We start from the raw sequence: 7,500 nt of genomic DNA on the forward strand, positions 1-7,500 counted from the left end.
TAATAATGATAACAATAACAATAACAACAACAACAGCAATAATAATAATAATGATAATAATAATAATAATAATAATAATAATAATAATAATAATAATAATAATAATAATAATAATAATAATAATCATGATAACAACAACAACGAGAAAAAAATTAACAATTCTATGATCATAATCATGATGATGATGATAATAATAATAATAATAACAATAATAGCAACAATAATAATAATAATAATAATAATAATAATAATAATAATAATAATAACAATAACAAAAATAATAATGATTATGATTATAACAGTAATAATAACAAGGATGGAAAATTTGATGACAACAATAATGATAATAATAATTATTATTACTTACATTATTATTATCATCATTATTACATTGCTATTATAATTCTGCTACTTTCACTGCAGTCGGCACTCTAGGGACCGAGAGCTAAAAGGGCCAATGTCCAAATATGGCAATTTTGAGATAATCCTACCACCGGATGGGAAATTTTTGCTTTTATAAGTCTTATAGAGGCTAATGACACCATTGCATTAGGGACGCCACACGAGCATTACTTTGAAATCCAATAGATTGAAACATATATTTTAATGTGTGATTGATTGACACAAATAGCTGTATTTTGCAAACATGGCAACGGATTGCTTCAGGGTTGCCGCTTATACTATTCTGTATTTTCTTTTTAAAGTCAATATCCCATTTTCAGTTTACAGGTAACATTATACAATTAGAAAATGATAAAAAAAAAAAATATGGAAAGTATTACAGAATTAATATTAAAGGAGTTTTATTAACTTATATTTTTAGGCCATACAATAGTAGAAAAAATGGAAATAGAATTAGAAGGAATGGTTTTAACATTAACAGCAATAAATGTCTTATAAATGATTAATTAATCAGTAAAACATACATTTTGAAATGTTTGTTTTGAAAGCACTACATCGAAAAATATATTTTTATAAGCTTTTTGTTGTGAAAGATATCCGTTATATTCGTTATGTACAAAAATGTCTTTAAAAGGATTAGATTAATGCAGCACAGTTTGACTGGTCACAGAATAAAAAACATATTTCGTGAATTATTATTGGCTGAATTTCAATTAATGGAGCTAACTTTCAAAGGCGTTTTTCCCAACAATGACTTATGGGACATTAGCCCTTATTGTTCTCAGCTTTAGATCTTTTAGTACACTTATTATCACCATTACTACATAACCGATAAAGAAGAAATTAATAAAAATAACTTTAGTATATACGCTTTCTACAACCATTAACAGCTGCATCCATGTGTATCATACAATTGGCAGAAAGTAACGAGCAATGCCTTTCATACCTGCCTATGCCCCTTTCACAAAAGCGAATGTTCAGCGTTATGTATAGTTTGGCTCCAAGGAAAATCCTAGTTTGTAACTTTAATCATATATGCTTATATAATTTCAAATTAATGATGATACTTACAACAATAACATTAGTAATGACAATAGTGATGGTGTGATAGTGATAATATTGATAATGATAATAGTCATCATCATTATTATCGCAATACGTATTTCAGACATTAATGATAATAATCATGATAATACAAATAATTAATAACAACAATATGACAATAACAATAACAATAACCACAATAACAATGATAGACGAATAAATGTATGAGAGAAAAGATGAGTCAGGAATGAAATCCTGTTCTGAAATCTTGTATAAGTTGAACTAGAAACGCGAGGTGCAAGCCGATGCAGAAAATGTATTCATATTCATATGCTTCTGCTTGTGCATTCAAATAAGTCCGGACAGCTCTTGGCGAAGCAATGGGAATGTTAAATAGCATTCTTGGACATTAACCAAGCGTCCTCTTTGGTATGTCGTTGGATTTCTAATTTTGGAATAATGGCCACCAGAATCATATATTTTATTAGTTTATATTTAGGGACTAGACATGCCTTCTGAGAGAGACGCAGGTTGACTGATTGGCTCGCTAACTGACTAACTGACTGAATGTTTGACTGACTGTCTTACGGCTGACTGAATGGCAGATTCAGATGGACAGAGACAGATATACAGAGACTATCTGAGAAACTGACTGATAGACAGAAACATAATGAGACAGAGAGATAGAGAAAGAAAGAGAAAGAAAGAGAGAGAGAGAGAGAGAGAGAGAGATGAATCAGAGTCAGACAGTCCAACAGACAGAGAGATTGGGATAGAAAGGGGAGAAAGAAACTCAATCAGATAGGGAAAAGGTGGTAGACTGACAATAAGATTGGCAATAAGATAACCACAAGAAGCGAGAAAGGAGAGAGAGAAGAGAGAAGAAAGAGGCTGATCTATCATTAGTCATTAATGTATGTATGTATGTTTATACATTTTTATGTTGATGAATGGGTGATTGTTTAATTACTTGCCATATTCATAGAAATCAGACTTACGAATTGATAAAGAACGTACAATATGGTGGAAAATAAAATTAAAATATATCTCATGAAAGTGCCGTGACATACACACAAAATACAGATATAGATAGATAGAGAGAGAGAAAGAGAGAGATAGATAGAGAGAGAGAGAGAGACAGAGAGAGAGAGAGAGAGACAGACAGACAGACAGACAAACAGACAAACATACAGACAAACAGACAGACAACCAGAAAGACCGACAGACAGAACTACGGAGAGACAAACAAACAAAAAATGGAGAGAGAAAAAGAGATAAATGTCAAGAGAGAGAGAAAAGAAAGGTAAAAAGAGAGCAGAGACAAAACGTACAAGCGCTTCATAATGGATCATCATACATATTTTTTTCCCGCTATTGAAAGAGGAAGTAAACAAGTTAATGAAGCAAAAATGGAAATAAAAAATGAAAGAGGGAAGAGAAAAATGAAAGAGAAAAATGTGGAAACAGATAGCAACGCTTCTCTTAACCAGCCATTAAAACATTCGTTTCTGAATTAATTCGCAACTTAATTAAAATTATACCTCTTCCTTCTCAACTTGCGCTTCGCCTTTCGCTATTGTTTTCTCGTCTTTTATTCCTCCTTTACTTCCTTCCTTGCTTTCATCTCTGATTCGTTCCCTCTTTCATCTTCTCGCTATTCATTTCTTTTGTTTCTAGGGTAAGAAAGACACATGAACATACACATCAATTTGTTTACTTATTACTCCTATACACATAAACATACATCCTTAACATACACTTTATAACTCCTCCCCTCTACACCCTACTAATAAACAATTTTCACACACACACACACATACACACACACACATACACACACACACACACACACACACACACACACACACACACATACCTCCTCTCCTCCTCCGAGCCTCTCCCTCCAAACATACACACAGACACATACGTATATACAACCCCTCCTAACGCACTCATACCCCCCCACCCCCCGACACACGTCTCCTTCCCGCATATACTCAAAATCCCACCCCCTTCCCACGCACACGTCCCCATCCCGTACACACTCATAGCCTCTCAACACGCACACATTTACACCCCCCCCCCCCCTAACACATACACACTCCTCTCTCCATACACTCACAACCCTGTCTCATAACCCCCTCCCTCTTCCTCTTTCCCCACCCCCATCTCACAACCCCCTCCTCCTTCCTCCTTTCCCACCCCTTCACACAATCGCCCCCCCTCCCCCTTCCCCACCCCCCTTTCACAATCCCCTTCCCCTTCCCCCTTCCCCACCCCCCCTCACAATCCCCTCCCATTTCCCCCTTCCCCCCCCCCCTCACAATCCCCTCCCCCTTCCCCCTTCCCGGCCCCCATCTCTCAACCCTCCCCCCCCCTCACCCCCAAGCCCCAGCCGACACCGCCGCGCATTGTTCTGGATACGTGTTTATCGGCCAACAGATGTCTCCACCTGCCATCGGACGTGTCTCCCGCGGCCAAACGCTGAATCGGCACAGATACCCGCGGTGGAACGAAATCAATTAAGGTTCGTTAATAAAATCGTCATTAGGATCCCCCCCCCCCCCTCTCTCTCTCTCTCTCTCTCTTTCTCTCTCTCTCTTTCTCTCTTTCTCTCTCTCTTTCTCTCTCTCTCTCTCTCTCTCTCTCTCTCTCTCTCTCTCTCTCTCTCTCTATTTCTCTCTTTCTCTCTCTCTCTTTCTATTTCTGCGCCGGGAATATGTGACGTGGTAATGACATTTCTATGAGGCGAACGTGATTATTATGGCAGACTTATATTGTGCAAAACGACGCGATGTTTATTTGTTTTCTTATGAGGAGAATAGGGATCGTGGTTATATCGAGAAGATCTATCATCTATGATTATATTAATTATATTAATGGTAATTACAGAATTGATATTAATGTGTAAAGATATAAAGGAATAAAAAGATATGACAATTACTGCAATTATTCACGAAAACAATTGCATAAACATGTCGTTTGCAATAGTAATACTTGCACTTATATATATAAAAATGATAATTGACATACCATTACATAATAAAGATAATAACGTAAGTGTAATAGTACAGAAATTACAATAGCAATGTCGAAGTATAATTAATGGTCCCAAATGATAGAGAAAGAAGAAGAAAAAGATAAAATAAGACACGAAATAATGATAATGGAACGCTAACGAAAACACATTAGAAACAAATCAATTTCATATTCACTTTCACATTCCTCTTCAGTCCAGGGGGGGAAAAAGTTTGGAAATTCGGGGTAAATTTGGCAGGACCAGGAAGCAATACATGTAAAAACTTTTAAAGTGGTCCAGCGAGCAGAAGTTTTGCATATGAAGCATGGCTGCCTCATTCGCAACTGATAAAAAATTAAAACGGCGCACATTAAGTCCAAGTGGAAGAGCTATATTCATTTCTTTCCTGTTATCTCTTCCTTTCTCCCTTCCCCTTTCGTTATTTTCCATAAAAAAAAGTAAAAACAGTTGAAGGTGACTATCGTTCCAGTTATTTATGAATGCTTTTCCTAAAACCAGGGGGTCATTACATAAGCATTTGACTCGTGGGAAGGAGGGCCCCGAATCCACCATCTGCTGTGATTAGATTACCGAAGACACCGTCGAGATAGTCTTCAGAATATCAAAGTTTGCTCGTGTGTCTGACTCGGCAGAGTACGAGGGAGAGATGTGGGGAGAGAGAGAGGGAGATGGAGAGGGGGAGAGAGAAGGAGAGGGAGGGCAGAGGGGAAGAGAGAAGGAGAGAGAGGAAGGAGAGAGAGGGAGAGGGAGGGAGGATAGAGTGGGAGATGGAGGTGGAGAAAGAGAGAGAGAGAGGGAGAGGGAGGGAGAAAGAGATGGAGAGAGAGAGAGAGAGAGAGAGAGAGAGAGAGAGAGAGAGAGAGAGAGAGAGAGAGAGAGAGAGAGAGAGAGAGAGAGAGAGAGGGATGGAGGGAGGGAGAAAGAGAGAGAGAGAGAGGGATGGAGGGAGGGAGAAAGAAAGGGAGAGGAAGGGTGAGAGAGGGGGAGATGGAGGGAAGAAGAGGGAGAGTGAGAGGGGGAGTAAGGAGAGAAGAAGGGTAATAGAGAAACAGTGGGGTGGGAGAGGAAAGGAAGAGGGAGGGAAAGAGGTAGAAATAGAGAAATAGAAAGAGTGAGTAATATAGAGAGTGGGGTGGGAAGAGGGGGAGAAGGGTTGAAAGAGAGGGGGGTGGGGGATAACGAAAAAGAGAAGAAGAGTTATAGAAAGTGAGTGGGGTAGGTAAGGGGGGGGGGCGAAGAGAGAGAGGGAGAAGCAGAGAAAGAAAAAAAAGAGAGAGAGAGAGAGAGAGGGGGGGGGGGAGAAAGTAAAAGAGATAGAGTGGGTTGGATAGAGGGTGTGGAAGAGAGAAAGGGAGGGGCAGAGAGAGAGAGAGAGACAGTAATATAGAGGGTGGGGTGGGAGGAGGAGGAGAAGGGTTGAAAGAGAGGGGGGTGGGGGATAGCGAAAAAGAGAAGGAGAGTAATAGAAAGTGAGTGGGGTAGGTAAGGGGGGGGGGGGCGAAGAGAGAGAGGGAGAAGCAGAGAAAGAAAAGAGAGAGAGAGAGAGAGAGAGAGAGAGAGAGAGAGAGAGAGAGAGAGAGAGAGAGAGAGAGAGAGAGAGAGAGAGAGAGAGAGATAAAACAGATAAACAGATAAAACAAAAAAACAGAGGGACAGACAAAGGCAGAGAAAGAGAACATAGAAGACAAACTGACAGAGAAACAGAGAACCAGAGAGTGAATGCGAGAGCCCCCTACCACCAGTACAGAGAGAGGCCCTGGCATCACCGTGCTCTGTTGCTATGTTGCTAAGCCTCCCGGTGCAATGTACCGTGTCCTTCAATGCCATTGTATCCAGAATTCCCAACTATTGTACGAGATAACCCGCTCCTTTTTGCGTGCGTGGATCATGCCGGCGGTCGTAGAGACGGAACAGTAAGCGTAAGAGAGGTCGTTGTATTATGATCTTAAGGTGTCCAGAAAATGGGTCTTCGAGATCGCCTAAGAGAGGAGAAGGAGAGAACTGAAGGCGGGTTTAAAGAGGAACCTTTTGTAACAGGAATTATTGCACAGGTGACGAAATGATTTGGGTGGAGGAAAAAAAAATGGATGAAAAGGGGGAGGGGGGAGGAAAGGGATAAGAATGACTGGGAAACAAAAGTACGTGAGATAATGCGTATAAGAAATTAAAGTTAGGAAGAAATAGAAAAAGACGAATTAGATAGTTACGAAGCGCTTAGAAAAGGAAAAGGGTAGGGGTGAAAATTCATAAGAAAAAAAGACAAAAAAAAAAACAATGCAAAAACAGAAACAGAGTGAAGAATTGCGTAGTTACGAAACACTTAATAAAAAATATATATATAAAAAAGTAAAGGAAGGGACGAGAATAATTGAGGAAAAATAAGTGAATAAAGAGAAAGAAAAATAACACTGATAAACATATAAGATACACCGTAGCTAGAAAACACTTGAAAAATAAATAAAGGAAAAAAGGACGAGAAATGATAAGGGAATAAAACAAAAGATGAGAGATGATTACGAAAAAAAAAAAGGAGAAAATATAAACAGAAAGACGAACCAATATTTATGGAACGATCAGACAAAGAAAGATAATGAAAGAATATCCAAAATGAAAGAAATAAAACGATGAAAAGAGAGAACTCCGCAATTGACGTGAAAAAAAAAATTGTATACATGAATAGAAAAGACAAAACAAAAAAAAAATCAGAAGACAGACAGACAAAAGCAAGTTTGAAAAAAGGGGAAAAAAACGAAACAGAAAGAAAAGGAATACGAAAAAAAGAATATTAGGAAGAGAGAATAAAAGAAGAAAATAAAAAGCTGGAGAGGATTACGAAGATAAAATAGTCAGAGTAAAGAATTGGAACTAATGATGTAAAAAAGAGAAATGGGAACGAAAGAAAAAAAAAAAGGACCAGATCCACAAATCACAATATAAAAAAAGACAAACAGATAAGAAAAATGTAATAATCTTAATACCAATAATAATAATAATAATAATAATATTAATAATAA

Source organism: Penaeus chinensis, chromosome 35 (genome assembly GCF_019202785.1).
Source record: "Penaeus chinensis breed Huanghai No. 1 chromosome 35, ASM1920278v2, whole genome shotgun sequence".
Classification (NCBI taxonomy): domain Eukaryota; kingdom Metazoa; phylum Arthropoda; class Malacostraca; order Decapoda; family Penaeidae; genus Penaeus; species Penaeus chinensis.